Below are 19679 nucleotides of genomic sequence, written 5' to 3'. Positions count from 1 at the left end.
TTGTACCAGGAGTGCCTCCAAACAGGCCTGCTGGTGTTTATTTGAATTTTCCATTTTATATTGCCACGTGTCATTAGGCTGTTTAGAGTTTACTCTGAGTGATGGATCATTTCCTTCACCCTTCTCTGCTCACCAAAAAACATGCTGGATGGTGGCATGCTCCTCCTAAAGGTAGATGTGTGTGGTGTGTGTGTGTGTGTGTGTGTGTGTGTGTGTGTGTGTGTGTGTGTGTGTGTGTGTGTGTGTGTGTGTGTGTGTGTATATATATATGTATATATATACATATATGTATGTGTGTGTGTGGATAAAGATAATGGCGCTCTGAGAACATGACACCTCTGAAATCAGTGCTATATCTGTTCCTGTACGACTCAAAATGTCACAGTGGCACTTAATTCATCTTCTAATAAATTATTCAGATTATTCAAAGATTGAAGAAATCCCAGTAAAATAACAGCAAAGCAGCTTGTGTAACTATCTCTCTTGGGCCAGACATCAGTGGTTTTGCAATGTTACCGCTTCTACTGTGTTCCTCGGCTTTGAAACGTCCAAATCAGACAAGAGAGGAATCATAAATTTGATTCCTCTGTAAGTGCTGCGCCCCGGCCGGCTGTCCCAAGATGTCCTCCCAGATTTAAAAGCAACAGTGTAATGTTTATGTTGGCTGAAAAGGAATATGCATCAAACTCCTTTGACGTATTAAAGACACTGCAAGATTTTGTTTAGACACCCAGGTGAAAGCTTAAAGAGAAAAAAATCCTGTTTTGTCACTGTTTGGTGTCAGTCCTTTGAAGGTAAAGTCGATGCAAAATCACGGCTGGACTTATTTTTGGTAATTTGGGCTCACTCGAATTGTTGGACGCAAGTTTGTGCGTTTAATGTTTAACAGTTTCAATAAAGAATTGGTGTTAAATGTCAAAAAAACACGAATGAGTTTTTATCCTTTTTCTCTTTGAGTTTCCTTGGAGCACTGGATCACATGGAAGCAGATCAAAGACACCGTTAGGAAATTGAAGGACTTAAGTATGTCTCCTGTATTCTAATTAACAGATTATTAATTATGATTAATATGTAGATCATTTTCCTCAACTTTGACCTATTTTTTATCTGTGAAATTCAAATACGTAATCCTTTGGCTGTCGTTGTGGCAGAAATCCTTTCACTGCACTGTAATGTTTGTGTGCCTGGTGTACATAGTACAGTATTCCATTTCTTTATCATGAGTGACTCAAGTCATGAAGTGTAAAAAAAAAAAAAAAAAAAAAAATCTGTTTGGAAGTTGTGGAACATCCATGTCACTTAAAATTAAACTTGCAAACAAAATGTTTCCTCAAATGTTTGCCAGTCAAATCTTGTGTGCTTTGAACTGACTCATAAAGCTTTAAAAGTGCACATTACACAGGTTGTAGAATGAAATGCTCTTAAAATAAACACAGTGTCACTGTATATGTTAACAGTGAATTCATCCATGCTATTTACAGTGTGAAATGCAGTATTTGCCACAGAGATGAACCCTGAAAAAAACAACAATAGTGATGTTTGGCAGAACAAGTGCTCGCGCTGTTTGTTGAATGTCATGGACGTTGAAAACGCATTGATTACCAAATTCATAAATCTAATTTCATGCCCTGGGCTTGTAACAGTTTCCATAACCTTGAAACAAGCTTTTGATTTACTGAAGGAACCTCCTGTGCAACCAAATCACGAGTGCTAGCTGGATGAAAGGCATTTTCTATTTGAATAGATTACGCACTGACATAAGATAGTTGTTATGCACCTTCATCGCATTACAAACACACTGTGAGAGAGTCAGGTGGGCTCTGAAGAGGAAATTTAATGCAGCATTAATATAACTTCAATAAAGACAAGTCATTGCAGCATTTGGAATCCATTGGCCGTTCCTTGAGGGGGATAGTCAAACTGCAGCCTACAAAAACAGAAATGCAGAAAACAACAGATAATTTACCCCCCAGGCTTTGATGTACTGTATAGGATATTGTTTTGATATGGAAAGAGTTGGGTTTCTCAGGAATCTCTTTGCTTCTTGTGCCAGTGTTGTCGGGACAAATCCTCACTACAGGGACCGGTTACAGTCTTTGCTAAAGGTATTAATACAGAGTGCAGTGAGATTCTGGCAACTGTGTTGAGTTACTGGGTTTGGGTCAAGTTTATGAGCCGCACATGCTTCAGTCGCTGCAAGTAATTGCAACAGGGTTCCAAATCCATACAGTCAAACAGCTTAGTAGCCTGATATCTTCGAGTGTGTTATTGTGCCTCCATGCCAGTGACAGCTGTGGCTGGAGGCAGTATGTTTTGCAGTTTTCTTCATACGTACGTACAAATGTCCCATTCCTTGGAACACGATATCTCAGGAACGCCTTCAGAGAATTTCTTCAAACTTGCCACACATGTCCACTTGGACTTAAGGATGAACTGATTAGCTTTTGGTGGTGAGAGGCCAAAAGTCAAGGTCACTTGACTTTTTGCTGTGATCTGTCCATCCCATTCTTGTGAACGTGATATCTCTGTTTTCAGGTTGTCCGTTCATTCATACGTACGTATGGATGGACGGACGGATGGACAGACAGACGAATGTCCCTTTCTTGTGAACGCAAGATCTCAGGAGCACCGAGGATTTCTTCGATTTTGGCGCACATATCTACTTGGACTCAAGGATCAGCTGATTAGATTTTGGAGGTCAAAGATCAAGGTCAAAGGTCAAGGTCACCTCTGCGCCATTCTCGTGAATGTGATATTTCAGGAACACCTTGAGAGAATTTCTTCAAATTTGGCACGAATGTCCACTTGGACTCAAGAATGAACTACTTTGGTGGTAAGAGGTCAAAGGTCAAGGTCACTGTGGCCTCACAAAACAATTTTTGGCTAGAATTCAAGAATTCATATGTATGTCCTGGAAGGGCGCCAAATAGTTTTAAGAAAAGCTCAGAGCGTGAGGGTGAAAAATCATGGATATTTTCTGACTTACAGATTTTTTTTTAATTAGTTATCATAAAGAGACAATTCTGTAGAATAGATTAAATATCTGTCATTTGGTTCAAAGATAATTCTGCGAAATTGTGCTGTTTTTCCAACTTTCCCAGAGTCAGACAAATTAATACAGGTTTGCAGTGAGCCTGTTTTATGTATTTTTTATGTGTCTGTGTACAGTTTGAAGTTATGTTGAACAGTCATATAAAGATTTTTATTTCCCTAGTGTCCATGGGATCACGTAGATGCTATTTGCTATCATTGACATTCAACAGTTGAGATAAGCTAAGGGTGGGAGTGCCTTTGTCTAGGCTTTGTCCAAGGGGAGGGCCACAGTCTCAGACTTTGAAAACCCCTGTTTCCGAGGAAGCTGAGTGAATAAAAAGCAATCTTAAAGTAGAAGGTCTGATTCCTGTAGACTGAGACAACCTAGCCAATGTTTATAAACCAGAATAACTAGACTCTACAAATCAGGAGGTGAGTTTTTAAAGCAGGATATCTCCGTAAAGTAGACATTCAGTCATGGGTACTTATCAACAAGCCTATCAGGCCTCTAGAGATATATAATGGTCATTTTGCACAGGACAGTAAAAATCTTGTTTAGTGCCTTTTTAAAGCAAAACTGAACTTTGGTAGGGTGTTGGGTTATACAGTTACCTTGACATGAGTCCACATTCTGGTGAAATGTCCTCATTCGTTTCTCTGTACTTCCATTCTCTCCAAAATCACAGTTCAAAAACAAGTCTCCAAAACCCCTAGCCTTTTCTCCCCATGAGGTTCCGATAATTTGTTAAAGAATTGCCAGGTTTTTTCTTCCTGGCGCAAGGTTACTATGTGGAAGTTTCCTGCAAATGCTACCTGCTGGATCTACTTTCCAATTCAAATTGGAAAAAAGAGCTGTTTAATTTCCCCAAAAAATGGGTACCGGGATTTGTTGATTTTTATATTGGAATTGTCCACTTTCTTCACATTTGTTGATGCACTTATAGTGTTATTTTGGGCGCTGTTTTGCTGCACCATGGGAGTGAATTGAGAGATAGAAATCCAGTATTGTGGATTAGCAGTCCAGGGGAGCACAGAGCAGTTAATGCGGATATTTCACCACCATGTGGACTCAAATAACACCGAGGTAACTATATGACCCAACACTCTCCCAAAGTTCAGTTTTGCTTTAAAGTGGAAATTCTTACATGTTATTCCCACCATGTTCATGATGTCATTCCATGTTTAACCTGAGCTGTTCTGGACCTCTAATATAAATTCTTAATGTGAGTGAGATTCCCCTTTAATCCCCCATGAAGTTAAAATAATGCATCAGACCCAATAAAGTAGCCATTGGAGTATGTCATCATCTCTTGTTTCTTGCATCTCTTACATCAACCTACAGCACATAACATGAACTCGATACACTGTGCTTTGTTCACAGCAATAGGAACGTTTGTCAAATTGCAAATAAAGATATAAGAGAGAAAGAGAGGCTTTGAGGAAACGCAGACCCCTGGCTCCTTCGGCCCTCTTTACCTCCCTGCATGAACATGAGTGTGTTTTCAGTTTGCAGTGGCTATAATATATCTGGATGTGAACAATTGTGGTTGTTTTGCCATTACACTCCAGGCTGGGCTCGGTTCAACATACCAATAGTTGCTGTTACGACTGGATGACATCGAGTTCTCTGCCCAGTCCTCAAGCACACCGCACTCACTCAAAACAGCAGAACTGAGGTAATGCCTGGGTACCGCGCCAGAAATACGTGCTCAGAGCGGGAATACGAAATCAGACCTAAATTTAGCTGATTGTTAAGTAGACCCTGTTACAATTCCATCAATCAAACAGGCTGACTTCTCCCTCTCATGTTTTGCGAAAGTGGATTTTCTACATTTTATTGCTATGTTTCATGGATTACGTCACGCCTGTGGTTCTAATATGCACAGAGCGAAGTGGTGTCACACTTTGCCCAATATCAGCTGAAGTCGCAGGGGAAGGCATCCAAGTTCCGTTCCCACTTTCTTTTCGGACCCAAGTTTGCGCCTTATTCTGTTGCCGCGTGGTACACCACATCACCAGTGGCTTGTTTTCCACGGCAAACACTGAAGCCATTGTTGGTAAGTACAGGAGCCCGGGCCATATCCTGGTGAGAGGGAGGTGAGAGACGGGCTGCTCACTGCTCATCCTCCGAATGTTTTGATACTTTAGTCTTGATCTGAGGTGAACTATACGAGCTTCTTGTAAATACCAAGCTGACCGTAAAATATTAGCCCTTCTCTTACAGGGTATCAAATGAGCTTGCCTGAGGGCGTCACTGAAAGCTCCTAATGCCTTCTACCCTGCCGCGGTTCCACTATTCCCATGAGCTGGCCTGTCTGTCAAAATTGTTTCCTTGAAGAAAATCATGGAATTACATAAGATAAAAGTTATGAGAAGGGGGAAATGTGCTTACATATCTGTATGTTCACATTCATCAAATATGGTGGCAGTCACTAAGTACATTCTTTCGGAGGTAGCTGTACTTCACTTGATTTTAAATCACATTGTCAGAAAAGAGAACAGAGATCTGGATCTACTTTGTTGGTGCTTTTTTTCTTTTTGTAATTTCCACATTTCCAATTACAAGAATCTAATTAGAACGAATTTGTACTCTTGCCCATATAGAATTCTGTGGAAAAGATCACATCGCACAAAGTCATTGTTATTCTACATTGACTACATTTGAAATTATCTACTTTTACTTAAGTAGTTCTCCAAAGCTAAACAAGGCCATTTCCTGGCAGCAGTGGAAGATTCCTCTTTGAAAATTGTGAACTTCATAACCTTGTTGTAGCCCCAGTTTGTGATTTAGGCAGACGTTTGTACATTTTTACACAAAAATATTGCCAAGTGTGGCTTTAAAGCCAGTCCAATGGCCAATACGTGCAGATAACAGTGGAAGAGTTACTCCGGATGAATTAAATAAAAAACAAAACAAGGGAATGGTACGGCTGAATGATTACCAAGGCGTAGAGCCACTGGAACTCATCAATAACAGTCTGCATGCTCATTTAGTAGAAATCAGTCTTAGCCAATGACCTCACTACTCTCTTAAATAACCTAGTGAGATAAGCAAGTGTAGGTAACAACCCAATCTGCAAACAAAAACCCTGATTATAAATAGACTTTGCAACAGTGCTTCAGACTGCTGGGAGGGGAGAGTACATTACTTTATACACACACACACACACGTACACACACACACTAGAGTTATAGCTGTACATGCGGAGCAGCAGGAAGGCCGGGTGAGGACAGCCCCTTGCTGGATCAGGATTACCCTGTTGCTGCATCAAGCCTCCACCGATGAGTCAACGTGAGTTATGCAATATATCTTCTCTCATCTTCCCTGTCAGGAGTGGGACTGTAACTAATTTGTAACTGCATTTGGCATCACTGAAATGGATTTGCTCCTTTTTATTCAGAACTTCAATTTCATAAACCGAAGCAATCTGAAATAACACAGCTAAAACATAAATAACAGTGAAATAATATTGGGTGGTGTCATTCATAACGGATTGCAAAGCTGGCCTGTCCTCTGCTTGACTTGTTCAATATCAAGTTCTTGTAACAGTTTTTTGCTTCACTCCTACTTAGTGATCAAAGTGTGGTAGGAAAGGATGAAGATATTTCACTAAAGTATGCATTGTGATACTGGCTTCAAAGGCATGCAGTATTAAGATTCATAACTGTGGGCTTTGGATGGGTAACTTAAGAAGATGATAATAGCCTGAGCAGACGTTGGGGTGATAATGCAAAGGTGAACTTGTTTTTCTAACTCAAGGGGAGAGGTGGTGATTACTCCCTGTGCAGAAAGTCAAGAGAGGGTAAAAGGAGAGATACCACTGAACTGCTGCACTTCAGGTAATTTTGGGAATGTTTTGACGTGGAGGAATAAGAAGAAACAGGGCAGGAGTGAGACAGAGAGAATGGGGGTTCAAAAGAGTGAAAGAGAATCGAGAACAGACAGGAGCAAGAGAAGTGAGAGAGACGGAGGCTTGAGACTGCTGGCATGTTGAATAAATATCGAAATGGAAGCACTTGAGCGCCGCTCTGTGAGAGATGACAGTCGGTTGTGATGCCGTGTTTCAGCTTTTCGAGCAGTGATGCATGGTGTTTAGACCTGCTCACGAAAGCGCTGAGATTCTTGCTGTATGTCGTCAACCAATATTCAAAATATGATTATTATTAGTCAAAAGCACAGCAGCAAAACTGTGTAGACATCTTGGCGTAGGCGAATGCCGGGCCTGGGTCTGAGGCCCCAGTCAGCTCAAGAACCAGAGGAGGGTTGTTTATAGAAGCAGAGACGTTCAGGGGGAACGTATCTTCTGGGCTGATCCCAGGAGCCGGACCTAATTAGAAACAACTGGTAGAAATTCACTTCAATGGCTACAGAGATCTCTCTTTTTATGTTGCTTGGCTGGTCCTGCACGTTCATCAGCTGCACCTCGGGGCTCATCTCCACGTCTTAAGACTCCCCAGGCCGCCTGGTGTTTGTGGATTTCATGGATGGCAAAGAGAAATTTGAGGCCCGCCACCTAACTGTTATTGCACATACATGCTTGCACACACACACACACACACACACACACACACACACATACACACACACACACACACACACAGGTCTTGTCCTGAGACAACAGGCTACAATCACACTTGTCAGGTCAAATCTGTTTCAAATTGGCTCAGACTTTCATGTGTTTAGACCTCGCCCTATTGCCTTTGAGGAACATTACATCATGGACCTGGTTTGCTGTAGCTGCACTGTAGGTGCCTCGTAGCGTTTTAATCTTTTACCCCACTTGTGTTTGGACTCGAGTCAGTTATCATTACTAATGATATCACTGAAAGATCGGGCTTTGGAAGAAGAATTGCCACCGCCATGGTGTTCAAATTAGAGAAATGGTTCAAATCGAAGCCGCAGGCAAATAATCACCTGGTTCGCAGCATGAATTCCACCACCACCCCCCATACAACCAAGATACAGTGATTGCATGTCTGGCAACACAGCATCTTGGCACATGAACCCAGACATGAACCCCTCCAAAGCTTTCAAGTCAATCTAACCCTGTCATCAGACCATCTCATGAGGGAGTTCCTCATTCAATTGGCATCCAAATGTTCCTTTTTCCCGTCTATTGGCAGAGGCGATCTCTCATATTTGAACCAGGTGATGGGGTTTCATGTCAATATTTCTCATAATATAGACTAAATAATCACTGGGTTGGACCAAGCGTTGCTTTTGGGGCACAAATGCTGTGGTATACCGTCCGCTGTGGATGGTGTTACTGTTAAAAATAAGCTTTATATTTCAATCATAGGGCTGAAATCTCACCTGCCATCTTTATTAGTGTTAAGATGCCTGTAGAAATATGTGCACAGAGTGAAAGCAAAGGGTCGGGAGTGGAATTAGGGGAACAGGCCGCTCTGAAAATGATTCGTATTGAGAGTGTGAAGGATGAGATTGCATAAGATACATATACATAATACAGTAGGCCTTTGCTGATCCTCAGGCCAGACACTTGCTGCTTATTTGATTCATAAAAGATAACAAATCAAGCTTCGGCTGAAAATAAACTCTTCGCTACAGACTACTGCGCTGATTCAACATCCCTGTAATCATAATCCGTAGAATTTAAAACGTATCCACATATCATGAAAATTGGGAGCCCGTGGTGGTTATTCAGTGGTATTTTGAGCGTTGGACCCAAACCAGATCCCGATTTTTGGCTGGATTGCAAATGGTAAGAAACAAAACCCAACTTTGGAGCACATGGGGCACTGTTGTTGTACTCCCCTACACACACATCACTGTCAGGCTATGTTGTAGGGTAATATCCTGCATGGTGAATTTAGTCTGTTTGTGTATCACGCATACATTCCTCCGTCTGTGTTTGGGTCAGAAATAGGCACTAGGAAGCTGTTATAGCTGTAAAGCTTTTAAAGGCAAGTCAACCTAAACAGGGCTCTCTTTAAGATGGTCCCATCAGCTGGGGCTCAAAGAGAGAGCGAGGAGGGGAGGCAGGCGAAGAGACCGGGCCAGTCACTTCGAGAAGAGTGAGTAATATATTCACATCGCGATGATTCATAGCCCTCTGCCTTCAACTGGACTGCACCAGAAGAATCACAATGAAAAACGATATAATTCTTGACCTTCACCGTAATCACGTAACGCATAGAGGGCTTAGCTGTAAGCTTAAACCCGGTGTTCCAGACCGAGGGGAGCTTTCGGAGACAAATGGTATCAATTTGCTCCCAGTCATTAGAACACACTTTTGACTGGGATGACATAGAACCAAGCTAGGACCCGGACCTAAATCTAATGACCAGTTTCCCCCAAAGAATGTACTCGCTCTCTGCCGCTGGAAGAGAAGACTCATGGCGGGCCGCAAGTTTAATGGTTTAGACAACTGTGGGTAGTTTGCAGGGATGATTGAGAATGGTTCCGGCTGCTCTCGTCTCTGATTTCCCCTCCTCTTTTAAGGGGGAAAGAATGAAAAACAAAACAACACATTCCCTCCTTTCCTCCCACTCTCCCTCGCGAGCATGCACACCCCCGGAGAGAGTGCACCAGAGGCGTCCAACAGAAACACCAAACAGAAATAGAGCTGCTATTTCAGTCTGTACTGGTTGATATTTTTAGAAAAAGTGACATGCTCTACGTTAAATTACAACATCATAAGGTCACTCCATACTCTTTTTTTCCGCCTTCTAGCCTCCAGCCTATGACTCACCGAGAAGTATGTGGTGACGTTACCCCATACTATCCACCCCCATGTTCTGATCAAGCATTTGATATTCAGCTCATTGACCTGATTCAATCAAGGGGGGTAACTCACTTACCATCCGTGCAAATCTGCTTCTTGTTTAAACAGATGGTTTGATATTACCATCCTACAGGTAGAAGAAAGCAGCCCTAAACAGCACGGTTAATACTTTTACCACGGATTATGTTTGCCCATCTCATGCGGGGTATCAGGGCGGATGGACCAGCTCCATCGAGGTTTCATTGCCCTCAACAGCAGATCATAACATTTGTTTGCATTATGCGAATGAAATGCAATGCAAACATGGAACAGGATAATGCTGTTGTTGATATGCCAGGCTGAGACAAAATGAAACACGCAAAACACATGCTTCCAATTTCTTACTCACTTCAGTGTTTCGTCCAACCAGTGATGTAGTGCTCAATGAAAAGGTGGGCATTCGGTGAGCGTTGTTTGGTGATCACCACGAGGCAAACATCCATCGCTAATAGGCAACAGGACAATCAATGGTGTCATAGGGGTATGAATTTAATATTGACTTTATTTATATAGCACATGCCTTAAAACAAAGTGGTTTCAAAGGAAATCATAAAAACGAGCAAAAAAATAAATAAATAAATAAAGTAAGAGGAAAATGAGGTGATCAAAAAGGAAACAAAACAAGTTAAAAGAAAAAGTAAGATGAAGTGAGTTGAAAGGCACAAGAATCAACACAAGGTTAATATTAAGCAAAGCTGAAAACAATTGCATATAAAGGCAAGCTCATAAAAATGCGTGTCTAAACTTGATGCTGAATTAACTAGCCGGTGTTCCTCTGGCAGCGTGCTCTACAGTCTTTGGGTCTCCGGGTCTAGAGTCAAAACTGAGGGACAGTGAGTGGGGCCAAAGTTCATAGGGAACTATTATCTCTTTTTCACCTCAGGAACTGCAGAACACAGGATCCCTTACTATTATTTCCACTGGAGGAACGCAGGCCCTGTTTTGGACCTGGGAGTTGAGCTCCTGATCCCCATAAATGGTTCCTGCAACCAGGGTAGCACTTTCTGATTTCCTGGGGGCTGTCAGGGTGGAGTAGGCGCACTGAACATCCCTCACTGGTTAAACATATGATGCAGGCAGCATGAAAGTATCCCCATCGTATTAAAAACAGGAGAGAGTGACTGCAAACACAAATTATTGAGAAATCACTCAATCAAGAGATCATTCAGCTTGTAACTGAGAGAAAACATACCTTTTGTTTCCATTAGGAACTATAGGCCATGTTATAGTTCATCTCTTGTACTTTATGCTCCAAAGTCTCATAAATTAATATGATAAAGATCTATATTAAATGGCATATAAATTAAAAAAAAAAAAAAAGGCCAGAAAAAGGTGTTTACTTTCCACCACATTTACACACCTATTATTTATTTAGTATTGTTTCTATTTTATGTCTTAAAACAAGCAAAAATCTGCCTCAAATGATCCCTCCTCGTTTGCTTTTTTCCTCACTGGCTTTACGACGTAAGATTTGAACATATTAAATTCATAACTCATCGAGGTGGCTATTTTTTTTTTTTTTTTTTTTTTTTTTTTTGCAGACAAGCGGCTCTATCCGCCCTGCAGTGTAGTATTCGTGCACGGTCGTTTTCGTCAGTGGATGTTGCCGTGCTCGTCAAGACTCGGCTGTACTCGGGGTTTTCCGTGAAAGAGCGCAACCGTCGCCTCAGCGTCGCAGCACAGCCAAGACAGCTCTCATCCCTCACAGTATGGAGCCGGAAAGGTGCGATGTGACAGTGTTTCTCCCGGCAGGACGGCAGTAACCCCTCAGAGAGATGCCCCCCGTCCTCTCACAACACTCTCACACAGGTATACTTTCCCAGCAGTCGGCTGAAATAGAAAGTTATGTAAGTTGTGTAAAAGTGCTGCTTGTTGTAGGCTAACGCACCGTGTCATTAGTACCTACTTCTGTGGTTTTGATGTTATTACTGCTGCGTTCAAGTGCTCCTCCCAAGCTCCTGCTTCCACAGCTTTGCCTCATAAATTGACTTGCCACGCATTCAAGTGCTTTTTGTCACATGTAAAAACGAGCCCATTTTATTTTTAATTTTTGGTGGTTATATAGAAATCAAATGGCACAGAGGTATCTGCTGCTACAGTGGCTTAATGAAGAACAGAAAATCAACATTAGGTATGTAATAGATGTTGTATTTAATTTTGTAGAAATAGAACTGTGGGGCAACTTAGATCAGAACAAAGTGCAAACAGAAACAGACAACAGTATTCACTGTTTAAGTTAATGCTATAGCAAATAATACTTTTACTGTCACTTTTACAGTTATGGCCACATAAACAGCTTTGCAGTTGGGGTCACAGAAAGCCATAGCCCACTTTCCCGGTCCTGTTTACTGCTTTGTTGGTTCGTTCACTTAAGCTCAACTTGTAATTGAAATACATCCAGCAGTCCTTGAAAGCAGCATTTATTGCCTCTCATTCCAGTGGCATTATGTGTTTTCCAATAAAACAATTGGTCACTTGGGGTCACAGAGGAGACACAGTGACTATTTATAGCAAGCTCAAACACACAGCAGGCCACATGGGCTACTGAACACGCACAACTAGGTAAAATAGCTTTAAATACATTGTTTACATTAAGTTTAGTACAAGGTATATCGTGTGCGGGATAGTATTTCTTTCTTTCTTTCTTTCTTTGTCTTTTTTTGTACTATTCTGTTTTCCTTCCCCCTAAGCATCCAGGTTTGCCTGTCTTTGTATCCTTCCCTGCTCCTCAATATAGTTTGTTGTTTATTTACCTATATATTTCACAGACGGTAAAGTTTCATGTTTATAGATGTAATAGATTGGTAAGCTAAATGTTTTCAGTAGCTTCTTTAGGCTACAACACACACACACACACACACACACACACACACACGAATGAAATGAAACCTCCATCAAGAAACAGTGAAAAAGTCAGTGTTTTCAGTGCCACTGTTGCCTCTGTGCCTACAAACCATTTAGGCATCCAAAGATGTTTCTTTCAAATCTACGGAAAACCATTCAATCAATCAATCAGTTTGCAACAGTTTGGACATCTCAGAACAGTGACAGGGCTGGGTCTAGAGAAAGTGCAGTGGCAAGGCACTTGTGTGATATGACTAAATCATTTTAGGTTTATATGGACAAATAACAACTAACAAGAAACAGACTTACCGAATTTGTTTGTTATGTGACAGATGGTATCAAACATTCAGCTACCACTTTACAGTAAGACTCCCTCCTAAAGTGTTTGGAGTGGTTTATTAGTATGTTGTTCAATAGGTTGTAAACACTAATCATTAATAAACAGTTATTAGTTAGTTAACAAGTTATAACAGATTTCAGAATTTTTTTTGCAGGCTCACGATTTGGCAAAATTGTTTTTACTGCAGCATCTGTTCTTTTAAATTTCAGATCTTGCTAGTTGCTTAGCTTATGTTACTCATTCTTGCCAAATAGTGAGCCTGCATCAGTGTATGGAAACTGTGTTATAACTTGTTTATAATTGATTTGTAAAGTGTTTCATCACCTAATTATTAACCATTCATAAAGCCTTTATAAGGGTGGTCTTATTGTGAAGAGGCACCCATTCATCTCAGTGTTTATTCATGGTTGTATTTTTTTTTTTTTCATGTAATGTCATCAGTTACATGAGATCAACTTATTTAGTGCTCCTGGTGATCTGGATACATTTTCTGCTGGCAGCCGTGTCTTTGCTGTGCCCTACATATATCCAGCTCTGTCCAGGTCAGGTGTAGATAGTCAGCTATCTCTCTCGATAGCTACATTACTGGCTAGTAGAAAGTCACTGTAAGATCTGCAGAATGCAAAACAAGCGTGGTGGCAGGCTGTGTGCTTTGCATGGTTTACAGTTGCTGGATATGAAAGCAGGCAGAAGTGGTTGCGAGGACTTTCACTTCTCCCTTTAGGCAATTACTGTAAAGGAAGCTGGACATCAAATCTCTGGATAATCACATATCTGAAGTGAGTTATGGATCAAGCCTACAGTAGTGAGCTAAATTAAAACAAGTGAATCCAATTACTTATTATCAAAAGCAGCTGCCCATACAGCATATGTTGGTGAGTGAAACGAGGCTGTTGTTGAGACTCAGAGCCCTGCCTGTCTGTACAGCTCTATAGAGAGTGTTTGATCTGTATGTGCACACAACTGTTTGCATCTGACTGACTGACAACCCAAACAACTCGTGGCAAACGACATCGCATGAGCCGATTTGGTGATTGTATGTGTCTGCAGAGAGGGAACATGTTCTCGATTTTCTTAATTTTTTCGGTTAACTCATGATCCATGAGTGTATCCTGATGTCAGAACAACACGATAACTCGCCTCTATGGATTTACAGAAAAACAAGGTTAGCGTTTGCCTACAGTCGTGTACAAACCCTCTTATCCTTGTGTTTATTTACGTACACTGAATCAATTCATCTGTGATACAGCCAACAGTCATGTACTGGATAAGCTTTCGTTTCAAAACATTTGGATTTAATTATCATGGGGATATGATATCCAAACAATCTGGTTTCTTCCATTAATAACATGATTGCACCATGGCAGTGTGAGCTAAGGCCGTAGCATTTTCATATATTTTCATAGATTTGGAAATTGTTTACTTACTATTATGGGCACTGGGCAAAACCCAATTTAGAGTAATGACACAGTTTATGTTTAGGAGTTTTAAAAGATCTGTGCGAGGAAATGTCCTGGTTCCACAAGCCTACAGTATCCCGGCTGAAAAACAAACACTACCCGTGTGACTTTCCAGAATAAAAGAACTGGCCTCCTCACTTGATTCAGCCGTTTTGCGGGTCAGCCTAGTTGACATGCTGGGAGTTGCCGCTCATGAGGAAAAGGAAACCGGCCAGAGCATTTGCCAGACTGATAACTAAAGTACCGTACATTGAGGAAACAAAAGGCCATGACAGTGTGTTGCTTTACAGATAAAGCACCACAGACCATGACGTTCTATTTATAAGCATTAGCCATGGTGCAAAGATGGAGGAACAGGCCCTTGGCAAGTACTTTTCGTCTCTGCCAGATCACCGCTTTGAACCGCAGCTCTGCATTGCACAGAAGGGAGCGTATGGACAGTGGCGGTGCCTAGCGCATGTGTGTGTGTTTGTTTGAGAGCATGTTTGCGTATTTGCTTGTCCGTGATTCCAATAGGACTCCAGTGGCTGAACCGTTCTCCGGGGGGTTTGTCTTTTTGATTTAGTGCCCGCGAATTCCTCCGAGTTGAAGTAACAATATTGTTGTGTTTCATGTTTCTCTGCTCAAATCCAGAGGAGGCCTGGGAGACACTTGATTTAGGCAGAATATCTCTCTGAGGTAATCCATTACGGCCCAGAGAAGTTTTTATATTGGAGATATATTTGGGAGCAGGTCATTGGCTGTTTAAGTTTCTACTTTGCTCTCATGTTGTGGCCTACAGTAGATAAAAGCAAGCAGCAGTCACAGTGTAGGATTTTACTAGGAGACAGATCATTCAAATGGCAGGAGACAAATCATTTAAACAGACTGAGTATATTCTCAGTTGTTAGGGCTTAGCTTGAGTGCTGTGCTAGTATTTCATAGGGCTCTATTGGATCTATTGGATGACCTGGAATTAAAGGACCGCATTCACTTTTTGGGAGTGTGGCGTATTTGTCACCTCACCCAATCTGTGACAAGAGGATCGGTATCAAAAAATCATCTCTGTGAGGCTAGTACATAGTTACATCTGGTGTGCATGTTAACAATTCAGCACACAGGATATTAAAGCAAAATTGAATTTTCATCGAGTGTTGGGTCGTATAGTAACCTGGATGTGATACGAGTCCACATGGAGGTGAAATCTCCTCATTAGCTGCTCCATGCTCCTCTGGCCTGCTAATCCACAACACTGGATTTCTATCTCTGTTCATTTCCATCGCAAAACAGCTCCTTAAATAACACTTTTAGCACACAAAGACATTTGATTATGCCAGTATAGGAAACAACAAATCCTGGTACCAATTTTTTTTTGTGTGTGTGATTACAGTTATTTCTGAAAGTACTGTCAGGCTGTTTATTCCTGACACAAGGTTACTACGTGGACTGCCGGATCTACTTTCCAATTGAAATACGAGAATAACAAGAAACGAGATGTTTGATTTCTTCAAAACTTGGTACTTGGGGACTTGTTGCTTTGGAATAATCTACTTTGTTCATGTTCTTTTATGTCCTCAAAGTCATAAATTACCTCTGGCTTTGAGCTAAGGTAATGGTACAACCCAATACCCAACCAAAGTTGAATGTTGCTTTAAGTTAATGTACATGAGTGGCGTTATGAAGATGAACCTTGAAGTAATCCAAAGGTGGTGTTAGTGTCCTGGAGATCAGACTGTACAAATTTCCTTTTCAACATTACAGAACTTTAGCTCTGTGGCTAACGTTGCTCACCTCCTGTACAAAGTAGAAAAATGCTCAGTCTTACTGGAGACAAAGATCTTCCTCCATTGAAAGTGAACTATTTTTGTCACATTGTTATGTCTGTTTTACCAAAGCCCTAAACAAGGCTGGCAGGTTTAGACGCACATCATTAACATTACTTAAACATCCAGCCCATTTTCTCCCTTTTAAGATATTGCTAACTGCCCACTATTTCTCGACATAGCGTTTGCTAAAGTGTTGGCATGGACACATCGCAGCACTGTTTACCGAGTACACAGAGAATATGTGGGTGCCAGCGCTCCTGTCACAAACTTTGAGTGGTCCTTGAAGCTATCGCTAAAACTTGTCATTTTGCCGCTCTTTTCTGTGTGAAGAATCCTCCAAAGACATTCCACCGAGGTTTTGGAAAAAAACAGCTTCTGAGTGAACTTGTCAACCTGTTAATTTGGCCGGATTTTTAGTTAAATATTGATATTTGAATGGTATTTTGGCCTACTGATGTAGTGTCTGAGCCGCTCGGAGCCAAAAAGCCCTACACTGTGTCCTCTTATCTGCCTCTGATAAAACCCTCTCTTTGGTTTCCTTCAAGACACACTCAGATTCACTTAACACTCACATGTGTTGATGTTTCCTCCCTTTTTTTCCTCTCTGGCCTGTGCATTAGACTGGCAGTGAGTGGCTGGCCATAGGCTGTATATTAAAGTATAGCTAAGCATAACCTGACTGCTGTTGTAAGATGATTAGGGACATGCTAAAACATGATATATGTATTTTGGTAATAGTTAGTTACTTCTAATGTACACAAATTGGACTATGACTATAAAAAACAAGAAGTCCCTATACACCTTTGTGTATGTGTTTATGTGTGTGTGTGTGTGTGTGTGTGTGTGTGTGTGTGTGTAATTGCAATTATTTGTGAAAGAACCAGGATATTTATTCATACTGCAAGGTTACAAATTGGAAACGCTACCTGCAAACACTTAAAGTATGAAAATAACAAGAAAAGTGATGTTGAAATTCCTCCAAAAATAGGGAATTGGGGACTTGCTGCTTTTTATATTGGCGTAGTCTACTTTATTTGTGTTTGTTTATATCCTTAAAGTCATAAATGTCTTGCCGGTCAGACTGGCAGTGAGTGGCTGGCCATAGGATGATTAGCAACAAGATGAATAATAACATTCAAAACACAATATATAAGTACATTTTGGTTATAGTCAGTTACTTAAAGCATAGTGTTGTCTGAGGATCATGTTTTCAAGAATTCTGACACATAAACGTTTCATGTTCAATCACATGGTGTGGCTATTGCTAAAATGCAGTCCTAGCACATTATCCTGGTCTGCTGTATGTACTGTGGTATGTGCAAATTCTGTGCTATTTTCTATTACAAAATCTTATTTACAAGAAAAACGTTACTGCGCTCCACTAGAGTAATGAGGTCATTTTAAAATATAAAGTGGGTAAAAAACTTGAAACTTGTGAGTGATATTTTAAAAATGGTCAGTCATGCAGAATGCAATTTTGTGTTCTGTCAATTTATATCTCAGCATTTTTCATAAATACAACAGTGGGGAACCTCCATCTATTAAAAGGTTGGTGAGACGGCTTAACGTGAACTCCACTCTTGCATGTCATCTGCAACTGTGCTCGTCCAGCTGAATGCCACACAGACTGACTGCATGTTAGTTAGTTTTCATATGCATTAGTGTGTATACATATTTTACCACATGTGTCCAATTAGGACTGCAGTAAACTGAACTGGCAAACATGTTTGAGATAATTTGAGATGCTGAAATGCAGCCTATGGCTTTCTTATGATGTCTAATTAGGTTGTAAGACCCGAGTAATTGCAATAATAAGTAATTTGTTTAGATTATGTAGAAGTCGGCCCAGATGTAAAACATCTGTTTTGATCCCGCAGCTCTGTTTTCCTTGCTTTACATGGCATTGTGCGAGCTGCTGTCAAGTTTGTTCATATCTCTTATGGAAATTTCAGGCTGAATGCGTGAACTATTAACCAGAGCTCACCTCTACCTTCAATTCACATTGTAAAATTCAAAGTGAAATGAATTGTATTGTCACATGTAAAGTAGGGAATGTTTTTGGCATGTTGGAAGGACAGAGTCGCACAGTACCATGATTGTACTGTGTAATGACCACAAGGCCACTGGAAGAGATGAGGCCTTTAGATCCACAATAGACAATGAATATTTGAATTGGTCCGGCAAACGTAATCAATCTTTATCGCTGCTGTTACAGAACAAGAGTTAGTTGAGTAGCATGATGGATTGTGCTGCACAGTAAAACACAGGGCACATAGAAGAGAGAATGCCACCTGTCTGGTCAGGTAAAAACACTGGTGGAAAACTTCCCCATGAGCAGCCCTGCAGACGCTAAGACAAGGAAACGAGGAGACTACAATCCAGCCTGGGCTGACATTTAGGGATTCAGCCGCTGGAAAGTGAGAGGAAGAAGCAATGGTGTCAAAGAGATAATCCAAGTAGACCTGCCTCTGACCAGAGCTGAGCCTCTGCAACCTTACAGGTACTGTAGATCTTAAGCAATTATGGAAGCTTCCTCTCAGCTAATGGCTTTTGTTTTTGATCATCGCACTTTTTGTATCAAAATTATTTAGAGGATCAAAGTTAGCAGTCTGGTGCCTAATAAGGGCATTGACTTTCAATTGAGAGGGTTAGATTTTGATGTAGCAAATAAAAAATTTTGGAATGAAGCATCAAAAGCTCCCGAGGCGAAGGTATAGACAAATCTGGCAAGTTCAGCAACACCTTTGCAAACTTTAATGAGTTTATTCTGCTGAGGTGCACAAAATGGTTTAAGTTGTCATTATGAATTCTTGCAGCTGAATCTGTTTAATACTTTGGTGGGTTTGTGACATGGCTTAAAAGGATTGAGTTCATGAGACGTAATCCACGTTCAAACTGAGATGCTTTCGAGTCTTTTAACCTTTCGTTGCATGTTCAGCGTTCCCTGACCTTCACATTCATACGGTACCTGTGCAAAGCATTTGCTCCTGGGTTTGGTCAGACTTCAAAGGCTCAGACGTGGAATGCTGTACTTTGAACATGGACAGCAGATGACAGAATCCAGTTCAGTTTTGAAAATGGATTGGGCGAGCCTGCAGAGTTTATGTGAACAGATCAATACAGTGAGCTGTAATTGCTCTATAATCTATCAGGTTGACAAAGGTCTTTGGAGTGGGATTGAAGTCTGTGGAAATCAGATTTGATTGTCATTATTAAATAGTAATCATCACAGCCCATAAAAACAGTTCCCATTAATTCAAGATGACATGTAGTATAAATAGCTGACAAACTAGGGATATTAATATGATTTTGATGATGAATTCATCAACATTTCAACATCACTTCTATAGAATATATTTAGGATGTAACTCAACAAGATCTGATGCCACCAGGCTGTGCTGGCAACGGGCTT

The 19679-nt window shown here is 40.9% G+C and overlaps 1 protein-coding gene across 7 annotated transcripts in view; it reads left to right on the top strand.

The window, feature by feature from the left end:
- Positions 1-11538: 11538 nt before the first annotated feature.
- myocd (myocardin) overlaps positions 11539-19679 on the top strand; it is a 96192-nt gene continuing 88051 nt past the window's right edge. For 6 of the 7 annotated variants that reach the window (XM_030077200.1, XM_030077198.1, XM_030077199.1 and 3 more), the window contains exon 1: positions 18614-18767. The gene's annotated coding sequence lies outside the window, so the exon portion shown is untranslated. Of the gene's footprint in view, positions 11628-18613; positions 18768-19679 lie in introns of those variants that run through there. The other variant, XM_030077194.1, reaches the window with a different exon arrangement.

This window comes from Myripristis murdjan, chromosome 19 (genome assembly GCF_902150065.1).
Source record: "Myripristis murdjan chromosome 19, fMyrMur1.1, whole genome shotgun sequence".
Classification (NCBI taxonomy): domain Eukaryota; kingdom Metazoa; phylum Chordata; class Actinopteri; order Holocentriformes; family Holocentridae; genus Myripristis; species Myripristis murdjan.
The sequence above is the reverse complement of the archived record's forward strand: the minus strand, read 5'-3'. Positions and strand labels throughout refer to the sequence as shown.